Consider the following 27,782-nt stretch of genomic DNA (forward strand, 5'->3'; position numbering starts at 1 on the left):
TCCCCCCTGCCCGGAAGAGTGGGTCCTCGTCAGTTTTCAGTTCTGGAACATTTACGTACTGAACATGTCTGATATTTGAATGTTATGTGGACACCATTGGTCCTTGTAGTCTGATTTCAAATATTCGAGGACTTGTCCCCATTCCTTCATGAACGTGTTGTTTTGGTCCTGGAGATGGTGCGTAATCTTTTCCATGGTCATTTGGGACCACACCTTTTGCAGCCAGGTGAATACCAGCGGCGGGTCTCGTTTCTTCCAACTTTGGGCTATCGTTGCCCAGGCTGCAATGACTAAACCCTTGAAGCTCCTCCATTGTGCTTTGTGGAATCTCTTGGCCTGTGGGTCTTTAAATCCGCACAACCACACTCTTTCCCCCATTTGGTCTGCCTCTGGGAACATTTTCTGGATTTCCAGTCGCACTTCCTTCCAGAAGCCCTGTACCCCCTGGCAGTCCCACCAGATATGCCTCCAAGTTCCTGCGTCCGGGCACCCCCTCCAGCAGCGATCCGACGTTGCCGGGTACATTGATTTGAGCCTCTCTGGGGTGTAGTGCCATTGTGTGGTTATTTTCAACCACATTTCTCTGGTTTGGACTGCCCTGGTAAGTTTTGGGATGCCCGCCCAGAGTTCTTCCCATTGCTGCCTGGTTATTTCTTCCCCCAGCGTGGCTTCCCATCTCCTCATGTATGCCCATTTTATTTCCTCTCTTTGTGTGTTAATGTGGGTATATAGGGTTGACACCAGTTTTTTGTCTCCTGGGTTGGAAATTATGTACTGTTCAAATGGTGTAAGGTCCCTTGAGGCCGCCTGGAAGATCTCTGGTGTACTTAGCCAGTGTTTTAATTACTCGTATCTATAGCGGTCGGTCTCTGTTAGTTTCCACATGTTTTTGCATTCCTCGAACGATCGTATTTCATTATCCTGGATCATTTCGCCTATTTTCCTGCATCCAGCTGTTTCCCATTTCTCAAAGGCGCCGAATTCCTGTCCCGGGGGGAACTGAGGGTTTCGGCAGATTGGCGTGAAGGGGGCCAGTGGGGTGGTCATGATTCCCTTCCTGGTTTGGTCGTCCCATGCGTTGAGGGTGGCTTTCACGACCTCACTAACTCTGAGGTTCTGGTGTCTGTGTTGTTTTTGTTTCCATAGTAGGTCCTCCAGGGGGGTCCTGGCCACTAGGGGTGTCACGGTATTAGTTTTATGACGGTACGGTAACCTTCTTGCCAAATGACGGTATATCATGGTTATCGCGGTATAGCAGGTGGAGTTAACTAATCTTAACAAATATTTTCTAAAAGATCATAAATTGACAGATTTATCATCACAAACAAAACCAGGCACCCAGGGCCAGAATTGGGCTTTTTAACATACTTTCCACTGAAATGCCTTGCTTCCACCAAACACACAAACACGTGTGGAGAGGAGGAGGAGGGGGGGGGGAGAGCCCTGCTGCAACTGGCAAAGCAAACTGAATAGCTTTTCTTAAGTGGTCATTTAGGCTTTATGCTCCCCCACTGGCTACTGGTGAAGATGAACATGTTGCCATCTTGATAACCTGCATGCCACCGATCAATGGAGGCTGATGGTAGTATACGCTTGTGCGCATATACACACGCACACGCGCACACACACGCACTCTCTTTACGTTACAGCCTTTAGTTTACTTGTGGGCCAAAAGGTGTTCAGTACTCACGGACATGTTACCCTTTGGTATGGCAGCAGGGAATACCCACAGAGATGAGTGAATTTCGCAGTGTGACTTATTATATGTAAATTCAATGATAGAACCAGGGAAATCCCCTATTGCCATATGTTTAGAGAACATTATCCATTATAAATATATAAACCCCAAAGCCGCCAACCCAAAGTAAACCCTTTTCCTTATTGGCACTGTATCTATTCTTCCTATTGCTAACATATTGATTTTGTGTCAGGCACGTGTGGTTTATGGAATAGCATTAAAAACTGCTCCAACTGAAACTACTTGGCAGACGGCACATCCAACAGTGCAAGACCAAGACTGCGCAGCACTTGCTTACTGCAGCCTTTCCAAATCAGATTGAAAAGCACACTTTACGGTATGAACGGTATAACGGTATAAACAATGTGACGGTTATTATTGTTCAATTAAGTGGTTCACGGTATCTTTAACGGTATACCGGTATACCGTCACATCCCTACTGGCCACTGCCCTGTCTTGTGTTGCCCAGATCGTCTGTTGGCCCCCCCCAACCATTCCTTGAGGATCCAGAGTTGGGCTGCCTGATAATATTTTTTGAAGTGGGGGAGGGACATACCGCCTGCCTTGGTAGGTGCCGTGAGAATGGCTCTAGAGATCCTCGGTGGTTTCCTATTCCACACGTATTGGGATATGGCTTTGGAGAGTGCTTTGAAGAAGGAGTTAGGGACTGTCACTGGGAGGGCATGGAAGTGGTATAGCACCCTGGGGAGTATATTCATTTTTACTGCTTGGATTCTGCCCCACCACGAAATCCTAAGCGGGGACCATCTTTCTAGATCCTGTCTGACTTTAGCCAGGAGATGTGTGTAGTTGTTCTTATAAATCATGTCTACTCTGTGTGTTAGCTTCACACCCCCAGGTATTTGATACCCTCTTCCACTATTTTTAGACTTAGCATGCCTGCAACTGTTTCTGTTGTCTCCTTGTCTCCGGCAAGGAGCATAATCTCTGATTTATTCTTGTTAATCTTCAGGCCTGAGATCACCCCAAATTCCTCCAATATTTCTATGGATCTTGTCAGGGAGTTCACAGGGTCTTCCAGGGCCAATAGCATGTCGTCTGCATATGCAATAACTTTATGTTGCCTGCCCGCCATCTCGATCCCTCTTACCCCCACCGTTTCCCTTATCTTGATTAGGAGAGGCTCCAAAAATATGGCATATAGTAGAGGTGATAGGGGGCATCCCTGTTTTGTACCCCTCGTGATCTCCACCCTCCCAGTGACCTCTCCGTTTATTGCTATTCTTATCGATGGGGAGTTGTAGTTGGCCTTAACCATATTTATAAACTGCTCTCCGAACCCCATATGCTTCAACGTTTTAAGGAGGAAGGACCATTCAACCCGGTCAAAGGCCTTCTCGGCGTCTAGTGAAAGTAGGATTGCTGGTGTGTGGGTGATGCCTATTTTTGGATGACTCTTCTTAGATTGTCGCGTGTTTGCCTACCTGGGATGAAGCCTGATTGATCTGTGTTTATTAGGGTCGGGAGGAGTGGTGATAGTCTGGCAGCCAGTACTCTAGTGTAGATTTTGGCGTCTAGGTTTATTAAGGCTATCGGGCGGTATGAGGCTGGGAGATAGGGATCTTTACCTTTTTTGTGGAACACAAGGACTTTTGCCTCATTAATGGAGAAAGTGACGTTCCCACTGTCCTTGAATGTGTTTAGCAGCCTCGTCAGGAATGGAACTAAAGTGTCCGCATATTTTTTGTAAAATTGGGCCGTGAAGCCATCCGGGCCTGGGGAGGCCCGCTATTGCCCTGTGGACCTCTTCCTCTGTAATCCTTGATTCTAAAGCCTGTTTGTCTTCTTCTGGTATTGTCTGAATGGGAATAGATTGCAGGAACTTGTCTTGTTTCTTTTCGTCCGGGTGTTCCGTTGCATATAGATCTTGGTAGAACGCCTTAAAGGCCACCCCTATGTCCTTTGAGTTTGTATGAGGTATGCCTTGCGCATCCTTGATGTTCAAGATCGTCATTGCTTTCTGTTTTTCTCTAAGTTGTCTTTCTAGATATTTGTCCGCTTTGTTGGCCTTGATGTAGTGTCGCTGTTTTAAATATAGTAGGGAACTCTCTGCTTTTTTGTTGCGGAGCATCTCTAGTTGACTATGCACGTGTTTCATTGCTTTCTTGAGAGTTCTAGTGGGATGGAGTGTTAGCTCCTCCTGTATGTCTGTTAGTTTCTTTTCGAGCGTTCTTTCCCATTCTTGATGTTGTTTGTCTTTGGCTGCCTTTTGTGCTATGACATGTCCCCGGGTTACTGCCTTAAAGGCTTCCCATACTGTTCCCAGTGGAACTTCTCCATTGTCGTTTAGGTCAAAGTATTCCCTGATTTTGTCCCTTAGAGCCTCTCCCTGCACCTGGTCCGTTAGAATGTCGGACGGCATTCTCCATCTCCAGAGACCTCTTCCCCTTCCGGGGGCCTGTACATCGAGCCATAGCGGGGCGTGATCTGACAACGCTATCGCTCCCTTTTCGATATCCTGGGTCCTACCCATCAATCCCACCGACACCCAGAAATAGTCAATCCTCGACATCGTGTTGTGCACGTGCGAGTAGTAGGTGAATCCTGCATCTTGTCCCCTTATTTCCCTCCATGCGTCTCGTAGTGCCATCTGTTCCATCCTTTGCTTTAATCGTTTGGAAGGGGTCCCATGTGGCTGCGTTCCCCCCGCACTCCTATCTATGTGAAGTTGCCAGGCCAAGTTCAAGTCTCCTCCCAGGATTATCTCTCCCTTCGCAAATTCCTCCAGTTTCCCCAGAGTATCCCGGAGAAATCCATCCTGCCCAGTGTTCGGCGAGTATATTGCCGCTGGGGTGAGTCTATAGCCTTCTAAGGAGATATTAACAAATGCAAACCTCCCTTCCCTGTCTACTCGAGTGTCTATGAGGTTTGCCGTCAGACCACCTTTCGCAGCAATCAGTACTCCTGCTCTTTTTCCCCAGTATTCACCTGCGCCCAGATCGTATATCCTCTGAGGTGTACTTTCTTTTTGTCCTGTGCCTTAATGTGTGTCTCCTGGAGGAGCAAAATGTCTGCCTTTTCCCTTCTCAGCAGGGCCTCCATTTTTTTCCTTTTCACCGGTGAGTTCAGCCCCCTTATATTTTGTGAAAAAATTCTGAGCTTCCCCATCTCTTCTACTCTGCTTATTATCGTTCCCGTATACTGTGATCCCTTCCCTCTTCCAGATTGTCCCCCACCCTGCTTCCCCCCCCCAACTTCCCAACTCCCCCCCAACTATTAACATGAATTCAACTTCGATCCCGAGGAGGGCCCAGGCACCTAAGGTTGCTAGGGCGTTGCGCCTATCGCTCCCTGCCCTCTCATAGCTCGGGATTAACTGTGCGGGGGGGTCCGAAACCCTGCTTCATCCTCTACCTAGGGTACTTCCCTCCCATTCCCCCGCCGGGCCTCTTCTACTTGGTAATCCGAGGTTTTCTAATTAATCTTCTTCCGCCCTCTCCCTTCAAGGGGGGACGAGCCGGTGGCCCTGTTGATCATCTCTAGTGGTCTCCTGCTGGTTTCCCTGTTTTCCCCCAGCCATTTGGTTTCTTCTTTTGTCTCACTACCTCCCATCCTCTCAACCTTTTGTGGGTCTCCCTTTTCGTCCTGCTATCCTCTGTGTCCGTCTCTTCCATCTGCTTGTCCATTATATTGAGCCCCTCCTCGCAAGTAGTCACCCTTCTCTGCTTGCCCTCCCACTCGAATACTAGGCCGAATGGGAACGTCCATTTGTATCTGATTTCTTTCGCCACCGATTCCTTCACCAATGGGGCCATTTCCCTTCTTTTTAGGAGTGTTGCTGAGGCGAGATCTTGGTACAACTGTATTTCCACTCCATTCATCCTAATGTGGTCAAGGTGCCTCGCTTTCCTTAGGACCAGTTCCTTTTGTGGGTAAGAAGCGAGTGCTGCTAATACGTCCCTGGGTCTCTCCCCTGGGGCGCCAGTTCTTCTCGGACCCACCCTGTGGACTCTCTCTATCCCAATGTTCTCTGATTCTTGTTCTTCGATTATATCTCTGAACACCTCTTGTATCGCTGTTTTTGTCCGTCACCGATTAGGGCACATTCTTTATACGGATGTTGGATCTGCGGGAACGGTTCTCCAGATCTTCACACTGGATTTCCAGGTTATGGGTTAGCCGGATCAAGTGCTCTTGTGTTTCGCTGTTCTGTTTTGTCTCCTCTTCTATATTTTGTACGATTCTCTCTACTGTGTCTGTCCTTTCCTCCAGCTTGGCCACATCTATTTTCAAGTCCTGTACCGCCTGCTTTATCTCGTTTTTCATGGAGGCGAATTGGGCCTGGACTGTGGACATAAACTTGTCCTGGAGCTCCGCAAACCAGGCCTTCATATCATCCTTTGTCGGGGGGAGAGCGCTCTGGTTTGGGAGATACGTGTCGGAAGGGAGTTCTTCTCCTGACCTGTCTCTTGGGACTGCTTGGGCTTCTGAGGACCACATTTGTAGCAGACTTGTGTCCTGTTTGTGAGATTGCGATGTGGGTTGAGAGGGGGACCCTTTCCCCTTTGCTCGTGACATCCTCCTTGATTGTAAGGGGGGGGTGACTGGTGGTGGTGTGGTCCCCCACAGGGCTGCCGGTGTTTTCTTATCGGGGGGGTTGTTGCCACCTCCCCTACGTCCTCCTTGAGTGCGGGGGTGCCCTGAAGCCGGTGTCTTGCGTCTTGTGTATGTGCCCCGCCTGATCGTGGCCTTATGTGCCGGGGATAGTGTAAGGAGGGGGGGCGGCTTGTGCGGGCGCGCTCACCTCTCGATCTCCTCTCTTATGCCAGCAATGCCCGCCGTGTCCGTGAGTGCCCGGATGGTACCTCCTCCTCCTCCCGTTCTTCGCCGCCGGAGTGTCGATCCCTGTGTGCCTGTGTGCCTCGCTGCTGCCGATCCGGCTGCTCGTGCTCTTCTCCCACCGTCTGCGCCGTGCCGCCCACCGCACCCGGCGGTGATGCGGGGATTCTTCTTGGTGCCGGGCCGGGTCCCGTTCCTCTTTTCTCTGTGTCGGGATAGTAGGCGGCCCTCTCCCCGGGACTCAGTTCTTTCACGGGTCCGCCGCTGCGCGGCCTCCTCCGCTAGGCCGCCGAGGATGCCCTCGGTGGGGGAGGGGCGGTTGCTTCTTTCAGCGGCGGGATCGCCGGGGGCTGTGTTGCCGGGGCTGTCTCCGATCGCCACCGTGTCCACTGTCTCTTGGGTGTTGCGGCTCTGATTCCAGTGCGGGAACCGTCGGAAAAGCTCGTTTGAAGTGCTTTTTTGTTTAGGGAGCGCGATCTAGACGCGACCTCCACTGCCAGCGGCCATCTTGGAATCCCCACGGAGGGGCCTTTAATCACCTCAACCCAAGTAGACCCACCACTTAAGAATTGAGTGCACGTTTATATGTAAAGCAAGTTTATTGTACAATCAGCTGGGAGGGGCTAGATGACGCTGTGGAGTAAAACTAATCCGAGTCGCTCCGAACCCCACACGGTGACACATTATATACAGTTAAAACACTCCCATATATTTTATTACAAACCACCCCCCACATGTGATTGGTGAAGACCTATACAAAAGAAATCCAATCTTTCTCCAATTCCCCCATTCTCATTGGTCAAGATAATCTTAACTAGCATCTTCAGTTCATGTATACAAAACACCCTCTTTTAGGATTTGTCTGTGGTAGGTCATGACATCATCACATAGTTACAACTATATATACAAACATCATTTATTGCAAATCCCAACTGGCCTGAGACCTTCTAGCCCTACATGTAATTGCACATGGTTTGCACAGTGGAAGAATAAACAGGTTCCCTTTGAACTGGCGATAACCATCTCACCCACTCTGACTTGCTAGAGTCTCCTGAACACTCAAATCTAAACGACTACCAATTCAACACATATAGCCGCGATACTGCCAAGCCATAAAAACCCTGGCCGGCTTGTTGGTGGACCATCTGCTTTATTAATCATTGCCTCTCATTCGGCCTGCAACCCTGCAAAACCAGTTATTCCCAGTCGCTCAGAATTCACCTTGCAAAAACCCTGACTGCAGAGTTTAACCACTTTATGTGAGAAGACTACAGTACATATAGATTTCTAAATTCCCCATGTACGTATATCAGTGTGCATGCATGCATGTTTAAAAAACGATGTGTCTTCACAGTGGTTTTTCTATGACAAGTCCCATTCCTCGCATGCGCATTATGAAACTCCTCGTTGCCCAGCTTCTAGGGACTTAGATTGTGTTTATATTTCATTGGCGAATTTGATATTTATCTTATTGCGCGCGTGCAAATCTAAAATGTATCTGCTTAAACACTTAATGTGAATGGGATGTGTGTTACTTTAACTACGATGGATACATAGAAAATTGCTACATCGCACCCACTTTACCACACCCCATTCACAAATATGGTGCACGCAACGTGAACCCCTCTATCCCGATGGGACCTTTGCTGACCACCCCAACAGTGTGTCCAACCTGACCCAGCCATTTACCATGACCATCCCCTGTCCCGCCATGTAGTTCATCAGACCAATATCCCAGTTGACTCCTTTTTTAATTTGCAGATTTGCCTCAAGTAGCACTTCTCACAGACGTTTGTGACATTCGTTATCATAGGGATGGCCATAGTGGACATTGAAGTCGCTGCCAATGACCATCAGGGTTGCAGTGTTCACTGGTTGTTATTATTTCTGTGATTGTGTCCAATATGTCCTACAGGTGAGATCCGCCTGGCGGGTTTTATATATTTATCAACAAGTTCATGTACATAGTCGCTGCAATAACATACAGAGTGCTGTTGAGCATTTTAATGTCCGTATAGCTAAAGTATTTCTGACCCCGATAATCAAACCCCCCTTAGACCGACCTGTGGGTGCTTTGGTGGCACCATTCGCGCCTTTAAACACTTGTGTATAGGCGCGTTACAAATGCCATATCGTATCATTATATTATAGCCATCCAGGTAAAACTTCGCACCTAGCCGCGTTTCTAAAAGAAAGAAGATGTTGGCATTGTTGAAAATTGGGGAGGTCAAAGATCGAGCTAGATGACTAAAGACTCTGGAGTTCCATGACAAAATATGGAGACTTTTGCTGTCTGGGTTAGGAACTACTCTTCTTCTGGGTGAGAGCAGAATTAATCCAGGCCCAGTCAGCATTTGTCTGCAGGTTCTACCTCACAGGTCTCAAGCTCTATTTTGCCTTCCACCGCTGAGCAGGTCACCTTTACATCAGGACGACTAACAGAGCAATCTGTACATTCTGATGACCCCATTGACAAATCAAACCACATCTTCAAGAATTCTCCTAAATGGGACAGTATAAATGAGACAACATGGGTTGATTTACAGTGGATTAACTATGTTTTGGGCTAGGAGGTTACTAATAAAACCATGTAGTCCATATCCTCCGAGGTCAATACTCGTAGTTAAGGGATCAGAAAGAATAGGGACAAAAGGCATGTCCTGTTGGCTCCTCCCTCAAGAGGATCAAAAATGTCTTGTATTATGAAGCATGCACTGATACAGGTACGAGTGACGCCCGAGTTGTTTTATGCGGTTCCCTATGCACGCCTCATTGCGATAGTACTGATGGCAGAGCATGCAGGGGAGCAGGGGCAAATTCTTCAGCTGATACCTTGGCCAATGGTAAGAAGGAGAGAAGATCATTTTCCTCTTCCTGCCCAGAAGAAGGCCTCTGCCTTGTAGATGAGAGGCTTTCCTCGGGTGTTGCTGCAACAGGGCCTTTTGCTGTTCAAGTCACGTCCAATTTCTTCAGCCAACCCTGAAGGTTATTGCCGTGCTGACAACCTTTTGGTCTAATGGTTCAACGTCCACCTGATGTTTTTGTAGTTTTTTTGCCTTTTTCCTTAGATATTTCTCTTGGCGAGCCACCTTCTTCTTATTCAGAGCTTTGGCATTATTGCCACTGTCATGAGGCAAGGATTGATGTTGAAGTTGGCGAGTCCAGAACCATCATAGGTGAAGACTTGTTCACACTTACCACGTTCTGCCCATCTTTCTTTTCACTTGCTACCCTGGGCTGTGGGCCCCCCATCGTCGATGAATTCCTCCCCTAAACTAGAGGACATTCTTTTTCAAGGAGAATGCAGTCACCATTTTTTTGAAGTAGGCCTTCAATGCCTGCTAATAGCATATATAGGTCTCTTTGAATACACTGAGAGCCCAAACATACCTTGTGGAGGGCTTTGAGTAATGTGTAAGGGGCATCGACAAACCCGTTCACCATCCGCGAAGGGAGTAGGGGGAAAATGTCAATGAGCTGGCCAAATCCTTAGGTGTTAAGGAGACCAGAGTTCGATTTAGGTCACTAGGGGTCATTTGCACGACACAAGGGGCCATGTCCAAGCGATTTGTGTGTTGTGGGGAGTAAGGGCCATTGTTGACCCAAGCATCATTCTTAACACTGCCTCTGTGTAAGCTTAGGCATAGGCCCAGTAAAGAGCTATTGTCAACTATAGAGCCCCTGTGATAATGGGTTCCTCATATGCATCTGGACCCTTGCCTTCTCGACCTGGACTTCCTCTAACTTCCACAGATTTGAAGAAGGCGCTGATTTTTCTCTTCATCTGTGCGTTACACTGCCCTCTTCCGTTGTGGGCCCCTGCCTTGAAAGATGTGCCATTTCCCCAGGTCGACTTCGCATGTCATAGGCCATGTATGTTCAATTAGCTTGTTATTACAACAGATGTCAGTAAAGACACTGGGAGGGGTACTCTTACTGATTTTAGTACACGCTTTGCGCTTGCACAGGGATTGTATCCTGTCGGGAAAGAGCTTAACCTTCCTGGCTCCACATAGATGGCAAGGCAGAAGAGAGCAGGTAACACTTCAGTCAGTAAGGCCTCCAGTTGCTGACTGCAACACTTGCCTCACTTCGCCTAACCCTATCCCTGAGAAGCAGTGGATGGTGTATTTCAAATCCTTGTATTGTGTGGAGATCCCTATAAATATATCTGTTTATTCTCTTTATGAAAATTCATGTCCTTGTAATTATGCCCTGGAAGAGGATGATATACTGGAATATGTTCGGAGGCTTAAAACATTGCGGGCTGCTGGCCCAGATGGTCTCGCTAATGTGGTCATTAAAAAGGACCCAAGTCTAAGATTTTGAACTTGTTATTCAAGAGGGTTTCCTGTGAAGGTATTATTCCTTATTCTTTGAGAAAATCCCTTAAAAAACCTGTGCACAAAAAAAGAGCCCAGTGTGAGGGGTCGGAAATGAGAGACAGACACAAAGTTGTAATGTTTTCAACATTAGCCATTTTATTAAAATAAAAAGCGTTTGTGTAAATGCCTTTCTGTCCCTATATTAAAGAGAGTTTCCCTGCCTAGGAAACTCCAACTAAAGATCAATCTGTGTCTCGTATAAATTAAGCAAACTGTCCTTGTTCCTTGTGTCCAAAACCTATCTGACCCTGACACTAAAACAATCAAAAGGTGCAAGGTAAATGTCTCTGCTTTAGATTCAGCAAAAAGGGTGCAAAAACCAAATATGTAAATCCAACAAAACAATCCTTGTATCCAGGGGATGATTCCCTTCCCCTGAACTGTCTCAGGTAGAATATAAAAAATGTTCTGTTCAAACAATGTTTATTTAAAGTTAGTAGAAATGTCTCTTTCACACAACACCCCTCCCAAGGATGATAAAGTGTCTTTTCCAAGCAATGATATTTGAAAGGATGGCAAACGTGTCTCTTCTACACAACAATTTAAATGTTGTTTTAACACTTTCTTAAGGATGTTAAGAAAAATATATTTGCCAAACAATGTTTTTTGCTTTTTTAAACTTTGTTTATTATGCTTGACATTACAACACTAGGACAAGTGGTTTGCAAGCAGTAAACATAATTACAGTCATCATACACAGTGCAAGTGTGACACATACAGAGTAGTAGGAGACCGGCAAGAAATACAATATGCAAAGTACACATGATGGAGACGCAATCTAGGCACATCCTTTAAGCAGGCATTAGGATTGAAGAGGAGGGATCATCAGAGTCCGTATCGGTTTCTGCTGACAGAGGAAACATAAGAACGGAATGGAGCACAGATATTCCTGGGTCGTGATACCAGTGATTGCTGGGCCGACCATGCCTCCTCCATGTCCGAAGCCCATGTTACAGCTCGAAGCCACTGAGTATGTGTGGGTACCCCAGGACGGAGCCAGCACATCAGAATACAATGAACAGCTAAATACTTGCAGAGTCCTGCTAGTTTCTTGGCGTCGCGGCCCAGTTCAGAGAGTTCATGAAAGACAAACCAGAGGAGACGGGGTGATTGTGCAATACAAAATGTCAGACACTGTCGAGCAAACCTCCCCCCAAAACTGAGAGAGGTGTTGCCAAGACCATAACATATGTATGTAGTTTGCAGCGTCCGATCCACATCTGGGGCACCTGGGGGAGTGGTCCTTTGACATATGGTGAAGTCTGACCAGAGTATAGTGGAATCTGTGTAGCACTTTGAATTGGATCAGTTTGAAGCGAGCGTCGAATGAAATGTCATGGATGCGAGCGCATATGCGGCTCCAACGCTGGCCAGTTATTTCGATTTCCAGATCCCCACCCCAAGTATGTCTGAGTTTATCAAAAGGAGGGGGGACCTTGGCCTGAAGTAAAGCATATAGTCTGGAGACCTTCCCTCTGAAGGACATGGTATTAAGGTGTTCAGTTAATATGGGATCATCAGGTGGTATTGCGGGGAAATCCGGTTATCTCCTTTTAAGGGAGCGGCGGAGACCTATATATTGGAGCCAATGGGAGGGTCTTCTACGCAGGGATATAGGAAGGTCTGGCCACTTAATAAAGTTACCCTGATTGAAGACATCACGGATATCCCCAAATCCCTCGTCAACCCAGCGGTGTATCGCAGCTGGGGGAATACAGGGAGCCTCCGGGAGGAAATTCCAGAGGGGAAGATTAACATGAAAGGGGTGCGGGGTGACGGTCAATCTCAGCAGTTTAGTTAAGGCCAATGATGTAGAGCCTACAGGGTCCAGGGGCTCAAATTTAACCTGCTGGAGGGGGAGGACTAGAGAGCGGATATCGCGGTCTTCTAGAGCGAGCCGCTCGAGCCTGGTATGTGGTGGGGGTTCCGCAAGTATAAACCAGTGCGAGGCATATTCTGCCTGGGCTACAATCCAGTACCTTTCGAAATTAGGGGCATTGAGGCCGCCCTCCGACATGGTTGCAGTTAGAGTGTCTAATTTGATGCGGACCACACCAGAATGCCACAGGAAGTTATTCACTGTGCGAGGCAGCGATTGAAAGAATTCACTACCTTGCCATAACGGGATATTCAGGAACTTGTAGAGGAGTTGGGGGAATACAATCATTTTCAGTATGCCAATTTTGTCTGCCAGTGAAATTGGTAACAAAGCCCAACCTGTGCATTTCCTAGTAAGTGTAGTAAGATATTTCCCGAAGTTGGCTGTGTATAGAGGACCAGGTTGACGAGCAACCACTACTCCGAGGTAGGTGAGCTCAGTCTGTGACCATGTAAAACCCAAGGAGTCTGGAGGGGGCAGAGTAACTTCGGTCAACGGAAATAGGCTAGACTTGGAGCAGTTTACTTTGAGACCAGAGATCTCACCAAAGCGTATGACATCTAAGATCGGGGCTAGATTGTCCGCAGGGGATTGAATGAAAAGAAGAGCGTCATCGGCATATAAGGAAATCATCTCAGGTGAGTCAACAAGTCTCAGACCTCTGTGCGCATGCCTCTGACGTATCCTGTCAGCCAGGGGCTCGATGGCGATAGCAAAGATCAAAGGAGAGACGGGGCAACCCTGCCGCGTACCTCGGGCAATTTGAAAGGGGGCCGAGCATCTGTCCTCAGTGCGGACTCTGGCCACTGGGTGAGAGTGGAGAAGTCTGACACAGGCCTGAAATCGGGGCCCAAAGTTGCCTTTCTCAAGAACCTGCCAAAGGTAGCTCCACGAGACGGAATCAAACGCCTTCTGCATGTCCAGGGTGTAACGCTCACCTGGTTCCCACGGAGGCGCGGCGTCGAAGGCGCAGAACTCTGAAGATGGACAGGAAGGGCCCCTCTATTCTGGCTTCCCTGGCTCGTTGGATACCCTCCTTAGGGTTTGGAAGGATGAGCTCTCCATCCTGCTTCTGATGCAGGGGCGCGTTGAAACCCAGTTACTTCACTGGATTGAGGATTGATGGGAGTTCAGGTAAGCTTGACTGTTCAGGTAAGGCGCTGTAACATGGCGCCGACCCAAAGTGAAACAGTTCTGGATGAGCGCTCAGGTTATGTCTTTGCATTCGCTCATTCAATGTCTTTGTCTTTTTTCCCCATAGGGGCCGGGGTCCGGAGATGCCAGGAAGCGGCAGGACCCGAAATGCAGTGGGAATAATCCAACAGGTGAGACTTAAAAGGAAACTGAGCTTTCCTTATTCCTTTTCTCCCTCTCACCTTTGTTCTTGTCTTTTTTCCTCTAGGCGCCGGGGCGTAGCTGAATCCGGAAGATCGCTGCTGAAGATGGAAGCGCCTTGCAAAGGTGAGTAAAATGCAGCGCTGCAGCGATCGAAACGAAATGCCTTTAAAATGATGTCTTCCTTTTCAGGGCCGTTGGAGAAATGACTCCTATTCTCTTCCTTTCTCCCCTTGCAGGTGTCCCAGGGTGCTGGCAGGCGTGGCTGAAGTCAGGATGCAGGAGCTGACACGGTGAGCGTCCAGCTGCTAGATGCAGAACAACGCGAAGCACGTGTGGCTGTTCGGGTGGGGTTTAAATAGCCTTGGAAGAAGTTCCTGGTATGTATCCTTCCACCAATCAGGTATGTATCCTTCCCCGACCACACCCGGGTGGTGAAGTAGTCCTACAGGTAAAGTAGTCCCATTCAGGCCTCAAGAGGGCCTGGATGAAGCAGCAAGGTCTGCATCAGGTAAGTGTGCACCCAAGCACTTAAACACATATCCTCTTCTATGAGCCTGGCGCCCGCTATGAGCCTGGCGCCTAAGGCGCCAGGACTGAGTCCAAAGGGCCCCAACTTGGGCCCGCTGAGACTTCCCTGGGGAAAATGATGTCTGCCTCTGGGGTTGCTGGGCCCGGCCTGGCTCCTTAGAGGTAGGCATCATGACACAGGGTAGCAGCCATGGCTTGCATGGTTGGATAAATACGGGCAAGAATATTAAATAGACGACGCAAATTAAGGGTTGTAGAGCGCCCGGGATAAATCCTGCTTGGTCTGGGTGTATGATATAAGTCATATATGGGGCCAGTCTCAGAGCCAGCACTTTGACGTAGATCTTAACATCTCAGTTAATAAGGGAAAATAGTTGGTATGAGCCACATTGGCTGGGGGGTTTGCCTGGTTTGAGGAGCACTGAGATTATAGCCTCGCAGAGGGATGGGGGGAGGACGCCCAACTCACACGATTCCTCTCACAGTGTGTATAGTTGAGGGATGAGACGGGCCGTGTACTGCTTATAAAATTCGACCGGGAGGCCATCGGAACCAGGGGTCTTCCCGGAGGCCAGGGAGTCTATGGCTTTAGAGATTTTGTCGTGTGTAATAGGTACATCCAGGGAGTCCCTGGTCTCGGTGGAAAGGACAGAAAGTGGGAGGCTGTCCAAGTATGCCTTGACATCTATTGCCGGGACACTGTCGACATTGGAGTAAAGGGACTTGTAAAATAAGCAGAATTCTGTATTCATAGCTTGTGACGAGAGGGCCAGTGTTCCGTTAGATCTCTCTAAAGCTGGAATGTGAGGTGAGCCGGACTCTGGGCTGAGAAGCCTAGCCAGTACACGGCCAGGGTGCTCCACCTCTCCATACCTGCAAGCTTAGTGGGGTTCATCCAGGAACTTCCTCTCTCGCTCCGCGTGGGAGCCGAATGTGTCAAATTCTAAGCCAATCTTAGAGGGTGGCGAGTGACTGTGAAAGAGCATATTGGGCCTCAAGGGAGGAGAGTCGAGATTCACTCTTTGCAATGTCCCTTCGGATCACCTTAAGGATCCCGGATTCCTTGGAGATCGCTAGGCCCCTAATGTAAGCTTTGAATGATTTCCAGAGTGCAGACTGAGCCAGTGTTCAACGCAAAGAAGTCGTCTATGGCGGTCTCCAGTTCGGATCTAAAGGCCACTTCTAATAGAGCATGCAGTTTCAGTCTCCAGGACCGTAGTGTGTTGCAATCGGATCCCCAATCTAGGGAGACTGTCACCGGGGAATGGTCAGAGAATGTTCTGGGGAGAATTGCTATGTGTGTGATGGTTCTGACTAGTATGTCCGACACAAGCCACCTGTCGATCCGGGAGTGGGGGTCGTGTACTGAGGAGTAAAAGGAATATGATAGAGAGTATGGAAACACCCACCTCTAAGCATCTACTACCATTAGCTGGGACTGGATTTCTATGATGGTTCTAGCTGCTTTAGTGAGTTGACTGGGCCTGGTGCCCGACCTATCCAGATCTACGTCCAAGATCGTATTAAAGTCCCCACCCCAGAGGATATGGACAAGGGGAAACCCGGACAACAAGGATGACAAGTGTGAGTAAAAAGCGGGGTCATCCACATTGGGCCCGTATACATTGAGGAGTACACTTCACGATCTGAAAGGGTTCCAAACAACAAAACATAGCGGCCTAGGGTGTCTACATGAATTGCCTTATGCTGGAACTTAAGACTCTTGTGTATCAGGGCTATGATCCCACGATTCTGGGTGGAGTAGTCCGTAGAGTAACATTGGGGTCCCCAGGATTTAGCAAACCTCTCGCAACCACCGGAACGTGCATGGGTGTGAAGAAGATATATATCGGGTGAAGATGACAAATTCATGACATTGAATGGGTGTGAAGAAGATATATATCGGGTGAAGATGGCAAATTCATGACATTGAATAAGGAATCAAGTGGACCGGAATAGACTGTGGATCCGGGAACTTCTACCCACAGGTTCCGGTACACAACTGGAACTGACACTGGGATTTTGATGAACCAAGCGTCATGAGCCTGGTCGCCGAAGTGTGCGAGGTCATCCTGGGAAATGTTTGTCGATAAATTTGGAGGCCTCTTCAGGAATGGTGAAAAAGTAGACCTGATTTGAGTGTTCAATCCTAAGTTTGGCCGGATAGAGCATTGAGTATTTGACCCCTAGGTCTCGCAGCCTCTTCTTGGCAGCCAGGAAAGTCTTGCGCTCCTGCTGGACAGACAGAGAAGTTGGGGATCTAAGTGGGTCCTGGAGGAGCCAACGAAGAGATCCCCCTTGGCTCTCGCTGCCCGAAGGAGCGAGTCTCTATCACAGTAATTCAAAACTCTCGCAATGATTGGACGAGGAGGCGCACCCGGTTTAGGCTTTGCCCTCAGGGCTCGGTGGGCTCTCTCTATTGCGAATTGTGGGGAAAGTTTCGGGGAATCCAGTAGCATGAGCAGAGTCCGTTCGATATAGTCTTCCATAGGACCGTCTATCTTCTCCTCCGGGACACCAACGATGCAGAGAACGTTGCATCTAGAGCGCGATTCAAGATCTTCATTTTTCTTGCTGACATCCAAAACCTGTCTGGAGAGCGTGGTCAGCTCTGCTCGAAGGGCGGAAATGTCATCCTCAGCTACTCTGACCATGGCTTCCACTTCCGCGACTCGGCTGTCGGTTCTTTCCTTGTGGGATTTAATTGATGATATGGTCCCATTCATGTCATCCAATTTAGAGTGCAGGGATGTGAATCCCTCCCATGTAGTCCAACATTTTCTGAGATTAAGTGGGCTCCGGGGGCGATGGCGTGGCAGGTTCAGGCTCGGCCGCAAGCTCCAAGGGCTTTGGTGGTGCTTTCGCAAACATGTTGGAGCTCTGCTTCTTATGAGCTCCTTTTGTCATGGTCCCAGCAGCCGCCACACGAGGCGGACTGCATGGCACACCCGGAGCGGGCGTGGCTGCACAGGGTCCGATGATTCACCTCCAGCAAGTAACCGCAAGGGGTGCGGTTACCCAATTCCATTTGCAGCAGATATTGGAACCAAATTGGCAGCGGGGTCCCCTGATGGATGAGCAGGCAAAGTGTGGGCCAGATTCCAGGTGACAGCATTGAGAGGAAGTGATAGGGTAGGCTCAGGAGTTCAGGGTTTGTTTGCCGTGTGGTAATAGCAATCAGTAGTTTTATCAGAGGTGCATCTAGTAGGTGTGTGTACAAGAGTGAACTGACCCTGGAGTATTGAGCCCCTGATTGACGCTGAAAGGCGTGTTTGACTGTTCAAGTGGCTTGCAGGGATTCAGCCATGGAATCTCTGTGCTTCAATATGTAGCCTGGTACTCAGACCTGACCGGGGGTCCAGGTAGTCTTGGAGAGATGGGCCCACAATGTGATGGGGAGGGCCGCAGGATATGAGCTGGAGGTTTTAGGGCGTGTTGTGAGTCTTCGTTGGGAGCTGCAGCAGTATTAAGTTCTGACGGAGGAAGGCAGGCTCTTGGTGGGAGCAGTATCAACAGTGGTGACCCCTCGGGCCAAGTCCTTCGTTAGTTGAATGGGTTGTGTTCCCCCATGTATGATGGCCCCCCTGGGCATGCACTAGGTGAAGAAGGGGGGCAAGGAGCTGGTCGTCAATGTAATCTACTGTGGGCCCCTAGGTATATGACAGTCCGTGGGGCGAGCCATGCATATGTGTGGGTCTGCCGGCTCGTGCCTCCACCGGATCACAACACGAGTCGGGGAAGCTCCGCACTGCAGCCCAATCGGCCACACGCCCTGTTACCGCCGGAGCGGAAAGGGCCAGGAAGCCGCACCGCGGCAGTCGAGGCGAGCAGGGCCCCTCGGCATCTCCTCCCCAGGCGGGATAAGGCAAGGTATGTGCAGTTGGAAGGATGTTTGGGTGCGTTCTTTAGGCCGGTTGAGCCATGTACTCACTGCGATGAAGTGGCGCCCAGCGTCCAGTGCCCGCCAGCTCTCATGGGTCCAGGCCACCTCTCCTCACCACAGGACCGCGGAGGATCCAGTCTCAGCTCCTTGTCTCGGGCCGCCCCGGCCCCACAAGCTGAGAGGACCCGACCCACTCGGCTACGACAGGAGAGCCGTTATAGGGTTGTGCAGAGTGGCGCGGGCAGCTCTGCGCTCTCCGGGGTCCGCCTTCACCACGCGGGCTGCTATTAGGTGGGGGTCGAGATCAGGAGCACATGTGTCAGACAGCCAGCAGAGTACCTCGCTGAGCCGCAGCCGCCGCTTTTCCACCACAGCGGTAAGGCGAGCCGGCGAGGACGGTGAGGCGCCCCTCCTCCAATCAGGCCTCCAGCGGCACGGCACTAGCGCCTGCAGGGGTCTGCCCCTCTTGGAGGCGAGACGCGGGTCAGAGCGAGGGAGACGTTGGTCTATTTGAAAACTGCAATTTCCCTGCCATGGCGAGCCCCAGCCGCACAATATTACGGCAGCAGCTGCGGAGAGGCACTCACTGTCAAATAGTAGTCTCTTCCCCAGGAAATTCAGTGCACCACTGCAGATTCTGAAGTTCAGGAGTTTCCCCAATCAGGAGCTCTCACTCAAGCGTCCATTTTCTGCAAGCGCAACAGTGCCCCCCAAAAAATGTTTTTTTAAGAGTAGGAGAAATGTCTCTTGCACAACACTTCCTAAATAATGATGAAAAGTGCCTTTTCTACACAACAACTTCTTAAAGATGGTCTCCTGGTATACCTTCCTGCCCGTAACTTTTTCACAGTGTCTTTTATATACTCCAGATTGATTACCTGGTTTACTCCCCTGCCAGGACTCCCCTCTTGGCCTTGTAGATCCGCTGGTGTACTCTCCTGCCAGGTATCTTTGCGCCAAAGGCTCACTGCCTGATGCACTTCTTTCACTAGGTCTTCTTATAACCGTCTCTTTATCTTTCAGTTCTCTTTAAGTATAACACAGTTGCACTCCTTCACTGTTTATACTTTATTGGCTCCAAGTATTATTTGTTGCACCTTTCCCCATATTGACATCTCATATATGTTGACTTGTACAGATCTTGCTTTTCAACTTCTTTACTGTTCAGTTGCTTATGACAACTTTTACTCCGGTTTTCCACATACCAACATCTCATGTATGGAGACTTGGGTAAATTCTGTCTTTCAATATTACTTGGTTGATATTCAAAACGAGTATTCAATTGCTTGTATGCCTGTCTGTATGCCCTGGGGCTCCCAATATTCCTGGGCACACTCACCAGTGTTTGCTGGCGTTTCCGACACTGGAAATCATTTTCCACTCTGCAAACCCTTCCGCAGTTCTCCCGTCGGCTTCTCCTTCACCCCCCGGTTGATCTGCTCTCCAGTATGACCGCATCCCCGACAACCTCTCCACTGCTGCCGGCTCCCCAGCGGTCCTCCTGCAGCACTCGCCGTGCTTCTCCCGATCTCTCGCCTTCGTGGTAGGAAACGCCTGCCTCTTTATTCACACTACTTAAGGTTTTATGGGAGTTTGAGTCCATAGGATTATTGTGCTTTTTAAAGTTGTCTTGCTCTGTATTTTTGGTTAAGTCAAAACCATCAGAAACAGAGATGTTAAGAGAGCATTCTGTGTAATGGTAGTATCAGATTGACAGAATGCCATCAATACGTCATAGGTTAGAGTTTTAGAAGGGGGGAAGAATACTGTCTTTTCTGGTGGAGTAATCACTTCCTCCCGATAGTCATCCCCTCCCACATAACACACCTCCCCACCTGCCCCCCCTCCCCCAGGGTCAGGAACAGGTAGCGGCTGCCGTCCCCTGGCCTTGTGGAAGGAGATCATCACTGGAAAATCAGTAATGTCTCTACAGGATTCATCACACCAGTGAGGAGCCCTCTAATTATCATTTGCTTGCGAAAATCTATTGTAGTATACCATTTGGCAAACTGAGTAATTGGGCTGAAAGAAACAAATGATTGCACTGCCATCAAACTGGCATTTGCAGAGGTGTAGGCACTACCCATAACATCTGGACACTACAGCATTTAATAAATAGAACTTTAGTGACTCTATCATCTTTGCTCAATTTGGCATTTATCGACTATTCTTACGCCTTTGATTGCACTAATCGTGTCAAACTTTGAGCAAAACTAACAAATTGGGCTACTTAGTTCAACTACTTTATCTACATACCCCTGTAGCAGTTAGACTTGATAAAATCAACGCCTTTTCCACTTTCATTGAGACCAATAGTGGCTGAAACAGGGGTGCGTTCGCTTTTCAATTTGTATGTTGTCAACATGCACAAGGCCATTACATCTTGCAATACTTTTCCTCCTAAAATAAGCAACATCACATTTCATGGCACAGCTAAGCTGATGACACAGTATTGTTGGACATGATACCCTTGGCCTTCAGCGATCGCTACAAACTCTCAATGAATATTCTAACTGTAATGATCTAAATATAAATTACACAAGAACTAAAATTCTTGCAATACAAAAAGGAACATTGAAAAATACGTTTTTATGGTACATAGACGCTGCTGCATTGAGCAGGTGGAGCATTATGCATACCTAGGCACACTGCTTAGCTGCCATTTTATAGGAACTATTATTCCTAAAGCTTGCAGTGCATTGTTAGGCAGAATCCAGGGCAGTTCCCTCAGGGAGCACTACCCCAGATTAGGACTACAGGTGAGAGCAATAAATCCCCTTTGGTATCAGTCTGTACCACAAAGATTTAGTTGGTAGCTGTGGCTGAGCAGTCAGACTTATCTCAAGAGGGAGATGAGCAGTATTCAGGGTTGACACAATAGGCAATACAGTACTATGGAGGAAGGAAACACTGACCAAAGTTTTGTATTAAAAAGAGAATATATATTTATTTTATACACTTCTAAGTCAACACATAGATCACAGTTAATAAAGTAAGTTAAGTTTAGTTAAAAGAAAAGCATATACAACTCCCTATTAAGACAAGCTTGCGGTATAGTGAAAACTGAGCAAAACGGCACAGTGAAAACCAACTACAAATGGCACTCTAACAATTCACCGAAAGGGAGGGAAAGTACAAGTTAAGTCGAAATATCCTCAGACACCCCCTAGCAACACTTCCCTGGAGTGTGGTGGCCAAGTAATGCACAGTAACACTTTAACCAAAAGATAAGTAAATGAAAACTGAGCAAAATGGCACTCCACAGGTTAAAACAGTAGGAAGGAAGAGGGGTTTAGAAGATTTCAGTACATCAACACATTTCTCATTGAAAACTAATCTGGTGAGAGCAGATCTAACAAATCAGCCAAAGTCAATAGGCCTGAGCCAGAGTCAGTGGTACAGGACCAAGAGCTTAGGAGCAAAAATGTTCTTGTAGCTGCAGGCAAGTCTTTAGTAGAAAACCTTTGAAGAGGTAGATGCAAGGCGAAAGACAATGTTAAAAGAGAGGGCAACCCCACAAGTAGTTTCAAAGGATTTCAAACACCTTTAGGGCTACCACGGAGAAAGGGCGGCCTGGCGGAACAATGTACCTTAAACGTGGAGAAGTGGCTCCTGCGGTGGCGGTTGTTCCTGGTAGTTCCTGCAGGTCGAGGGATCCAACAGAGGAAGAGAGGCTCTCGTCGTGGAGGAAGGTTCGAGTCGCTGCACTACCCAGGGATGAAACCAGCCGCGGTGCTGCCAAACAAAGTTTAAAAGGTACGCTCCTTTTAATCGCGGTCCGGGTCGATAGCTGCCTGGCTATCCGGTCTCCCAAGTGTGGGGCACTGTTGATTCGACCAAGGCAGGTCCGAGGATGCGATGGGCGAACTGGTTGACCCCACCAGCTCAAGGGAAGGAGGCACTTTGCTGAAGATCTCACGTCGTGTGGAAGAAAAGTGGTGAGACGATCCGGCAGGGCTTCACCGGTGGTACAGATACTGAAGATGCCTCTGGCTTCTCTCCCCTTCGGTTCCGTAGTTCGAGTGGCGATGTCTTGCTCTTCCAGTCCTCAGGACCCTGCTTTTATGCAGAAAAAGACCCATTCGAACAATGGGAAAATCCCATAGAGAAATATTTGCGGTCGAATATAAAAGGTAGTAACCACTGCCACCAGCCAGAAACTTTGTAGAGGGGGACTTTAAGGTACCCTCTCGAAAATGAACATAGGGGAACAACTATTAACCCCTTCCAGTACTTCCATATTAAGATGGGGTGTACTGGTTAAGTTCATAAAAATTAACTAGTAAAGTCAATGGGGACTTTACATGCCCTGGGAGACAGTAGTCAGTCCCAGGGTATGGAGTCTATGTTTGGGGGTCGCTACGACACCCCTGTGTCACGGCACAGAGGGTGCTGTGTGACACATGTGCATAAAGATGGTTCCTATGGGTGAGAGAAAAGAGCCCATAGGCATTAAACACAAAAATAGCCTAGAACACACATAGCAAAAATGCCTAAGAGTGGGGAAAAAGAGTCTCACTCTTAGCAGGTAAAAAGAAATAAACCCTTCAAATCCAGCAAAGATGCTGGGGGACTCTATAGGTAAGGGAAATTAGCCATGAAATGAGAATTCTCCCTAACATGCATTTAGGCTAATTAAAAACTTCATACGCACACATGGTGGATTTTCTATCGAGGGCTTTATTAAAATCTACAAGACCTCTATTATACCGGGCATGTTATATGGCTTTGAGACTATCAGTAAAGCAGTTACGCTGGATTAAAACTTTAGAAGGTAAGCTTTGCCCCTACCAGTTCTCTCCCTATAGAAACTATCAGCTTGGAATTTGTTCTACTATCTTAAGAGACACTTTTGAAAATAAAGTTTAGCATGTTTTGTTACAAGATGATGACCTGTGAATCCACCAATTTATTGAATAATTATGGTAACATGCCTAAATCTGCTAATCAATGTAACAACGTCTTAAAGGAATTTGTCACAGCTTGTTTAAATGTTCCTGACACCATAGACTGGTCCATGGATGTTTCCTTGCACAGCACCATTTTGAAGAAACTAACCCCAAAGGCCTATTTTTGGACTGATGTGCTAATGTGCATTTGTCAACGAAAAAACTCTAATAGAATATTTTAATAAAGGATTTCTCTAGTTAAAGCCTTCTAATGATCTGATACATGTGGTAGAAATACAGTTACGCAGATTAATACTGAACAATTTTGATCGTACATTATTTGGGGCAATTCCATTGTTTTTATAAACAGTGTTTTTAGGCTTTGGAAACGGATTGAAATATTGTTGTAGTGAATTCAGTGTCTTTACACTATAAACCTCTGATATTTGAAGACTTTTTTTACATTTGTTTATTCTATATTGAGGTATTGTAGATTTGTACTTGGTATTGTTGTTTGACTTTTAGTCTGAAAATGTAATTTTGTATTGTTTTTTTGTGAAGGTTTATATTAAACCAAAAAAACTTTAAAAAAGTGTTTATTTCTGCTTAATGTCTTAGTTTTCAACTTGCTGCTTCACTGCATGCACTGATCACACCATCGGTGAAATAACACACATTTGGTTTTAAAATAAAGCAATAACCAGCCTTTATTGAGCCATTAAAATTAAATTAAAATAAGGATACATGTGAATCACAGAATAGGTAATTGTTCTCATCAAAGAGCACATGTTGTTGGACTCTGGCTTTGGCAACCATCACAGAACGCAGACAACGCTATTGAAGATGTGCAAAGTTCTGCTGTTCCATACCTAGATAAGTTCCCAATCTTGACTGTATTTGACCTGTCGGCTAACTTCAACACTTAAGATTACATGCACGTTACCCAATAATCTAGCCAGTTCCACGAGCATTTCAGGACTAGTCGGAAAGCCACTTTACATTCTTGTACAGACACAGAACAATAATCTAGCCAGCACCACAAGCATTTCAGCATTAGTTGGAAAGCCAGTTTACATTCTTGTACAGACACAGAACAACGAAATGGGGGCGGGATGTAACATTTCTACCCAAATTATCACCCAGAAGAGAGAGAGTTCAACAAGCTTCATCACGCATCCGTGATAACATCAATTTATGGTCAGTAGCAGACATCATGCAACATCAACAATACCAACTCTTATGTACCTGTTATACAACATTGCATTGTGCTGGAGTACAGAGAAGACTTCTTCCCATCAAAACTCTGCAACAGTCCGCAGCTGCCACATAGAATGCTTGGATTAAAGCCAACCATGGGGCTTCAGATGGTTCAAAAATAAAAATACAGAACATTGGTTATGTCACCGACCTCTTCTACCTGCTACCCTCACTCTAGCTACTTAAAAAAAAAGTATAGAAACCTCTAGGCCATATCCAACTCTGAATCAGCAGAGGCGAAAACCAGACAACTTCAGACAGGCGATTTTCTAATACCCATTAGTATTTGTAAAATCTTTATTCTGGGGCAAAGCAACTGAAACTTGAAGGATCCCAACTAACCAGCCTTTCACCCACCAGTGCCCTTCTTAGCAAGAGTTCATAAAATCGGTGGGAGATCTACATAACAGGCTGCAGAGTTCCTCCCCCCGCGAGGATCCCTCTCTTGGTCTGCACCTCACACGTGATATGTATGTTGCTATGATTTGGTAGGACCGTCTGCATTTAAAGCCCCATGGTTTGGAACACATATGAGCACTCACCGCCAGAAAGTGCTGCCTGTGGGATCATGCAGGCATATCCAGAATACCTTTCTGAATTAACTATCTCTGCAGCACTAAATAATGTATTGTATCACTGCATAGCACTGCATTGGCACTCAGCACTCTCAATGGACGAAGAGGAATTTTAGATTTAAGGTCATGTGGAATGTTTGCTGAAAGAGCTCCTGCCTGATGCCTCTGAGGGGGAGGGGTGCACATTTTTAGTTTGTGCTATTAGGCGTCGCTTGCGACACGTATAAGCTGAAACTATTGCATTAGACTACAGATAGGGAGAAATGGCATATGAGGAGAAACACAGCTTGTAGTTGTTGTTTGGTTATTTACCCACTCATTGACTGCCCATGGCTATGCTAATACCTATGCCCATTTCCACCCAGTTCCTGCCCCAAACATTTCCCCATGGGAACTCTTTGAGCTCCCTTTAATCAAGCCTTACCATCAAACTTTGCACTCAAAGTGCCTGTCTGTTTTTTCAAAGCAGTCTTCGGAGAGTTAAGGAATTAATTGGAGTTTAAGCCCACTGCTGGTGTAATCAAAATGTCTTAACCAGGTCTGCCTTCAGCCACTTGAATTATGAGCACTATGCGTGTCCTTCTCTGAAGTCCTGTTAAAAACAAGCTTTGGCAAAGCCAATAGTTTTGACTTGACTTGTGTGTAAGTATTAGGCATTTCCTATTCACTGCTATTAGATACCCAGGTACTCAAACCATTCTGCAGCTGCTATCATCAATGGGCAGTTAATACCACTATGGCAGTGTGTGGCAAGTTCCTCTCCCGTGCCTACACTTAAGCCAAAACTGTTGGCATTTACAATGCTTGTTTTACCTTGCATGATGTCCCAACGTCTCCATGAGGGGGCCAGAATTAAAAGAAAATGAAAGTTAACGATACCCAGCCCTGCACGTTTACTTTGGTAAATTAAAGGAAAAAGAAACAAATTCAGCACCTTTTTTGTTTCTTTTGCCTATGGTCTTTGGTCCGATGGTACAAACAGAAAGTACTAAGGCAAGGAGATGGCATGTGAAAGACTACTAGGAAGAGAATAAGGAATACATAAATGCCTGAGAGCAAAACAACAAAATAAAAACTGCGTGAAGGAAAAGGAACGATGGCAGTCTGCACAAAACTAGTGTGAGAGAGAATATGCAACACATAACTATGTAAGCTGAAAATGTCCTTGTCTTCGCGCCCTGATACCCTTGGGTCTGGTGCGCGTTACAAATAAATAAACAAACAAACACAATCCAACATTAAAGGAATGGTTTGGTCAGAAATATTATTGTCCCTATGGTTAGGCCATGTGTTTTTAACCATAAATTGATCGATCATACAAACATTTCCTATGCACCTTACCAGAGTTTTCGTCTCTCGAACACAAGCAAAATCAGGCAGCAGGGCGCGGCCATTTTGTGATAATCTTATCACTTGCCGCATCGCCCTGGGTGACCTGCGTTTGCGGCACTAAATCATATCCCCTGCCCCTGAGCCTGACATCACCAAATCATTTATATTCTCCGCCTCTCTCCGTGACGTTGCTGGGCAGCGTGGCCAAACGCACCCAGTCGTCACCTACGCGACTAGACGCGGAACCCAGAAAACAACACACATCGTCTCGCAGTGCGGCGCGTCACAATTAGGAATATGAAACAGTACTTTAAAAGGAAACAACAAGAATGTACAACTGGTGAAGTACATTTATTTCACATCAAATCTTTTGATCGGCGTGTGACCCAATCAATTCAAATGGTACTTTTTTTCTTTGCTCTCGTTTCATAAATCCTCAAATGTTTATTGTGAGTCACGTGCTGTTCCTTTTGGGTACACAGGGTGTTCGTTCTGTCTAAACAAAGCACTTCGGTCGCTCGGTGAATAGCAAGGCTGGTGCATAAACTTGGCACTAGACCTCCGTAAAGGTTGTTATGTTGCTCCTAATCGCCGGGTCCGCGTACGTACATATTGGACCTTGTCTGTCGTCCCAAAAATGGTCAAATAGATCCAGTGATTGACATGTAGCTGCAGCTGGCGGTTGAAGAAGCCATCGGTCGGGGTCTGGAATAGATGAAAATCGCAGAACAGCACGATGTACCTGTTTGCAAAAGATAAAAATCGAAAAAGTGTCTCAGTAGCCGATCTTTATTACAATTAATCATTTCCTTTTTTTTTAAAATTCAAACCGTTATTTATAGTTTAACAAACTTTTACAATATCCTTTTACATTGCACATGTTTTATTTACAATTTTCATATAGTTTTTTGTACATAAAATTTCCAATTTAGTGGCTTCAGAATTACTGATACTATACAATATCAAACTAAAAAGGACGCTTCAACTTCATCCCAATGCATAAAAATAAATATAATATGAAAATGACAGTTCCCCATTCTTGCCCTTTCAGTTTTTAATATTCCAAGGTAACCCCATACATGCATGCCCATTGTTAATCATTTCCTTTATTAGCGCAGAGGTGACACAATGTGAACCGAGAGAATACAACGTGGAATATCAAAGTACTCTATTTGATT

General features: G+C 47.0%; 1 protein-coding gene across 1 annotated transcript in view; it reads left to right on the forward strand.

The window, feature by feature from the left end:
* GOLGB1 (golgin B1) overlaps positions 1–27,782 on the forward strand; it is a 959,320-nt gene that overhangs the window by 50,061 nt on the left and 881,477 nt on the right. The window lies entirely within an intron of this gene.

The sequence above is a fragment of the Ambystoma mexicanum genome, chromosome 12, assembly GCF_040938575.1.
Source record: "Ambystoma mexicanum isolate Mex_15411 chromosome 12, UKY_AmexF1_1, whole genome shotgun sequence".
Lineage (NCBI taxonomy): Eukaryota > Metazoa > Chordata > Amphibia > Caudata > Ambystomatidae > Ambystoma > Ambystoma mexicanum.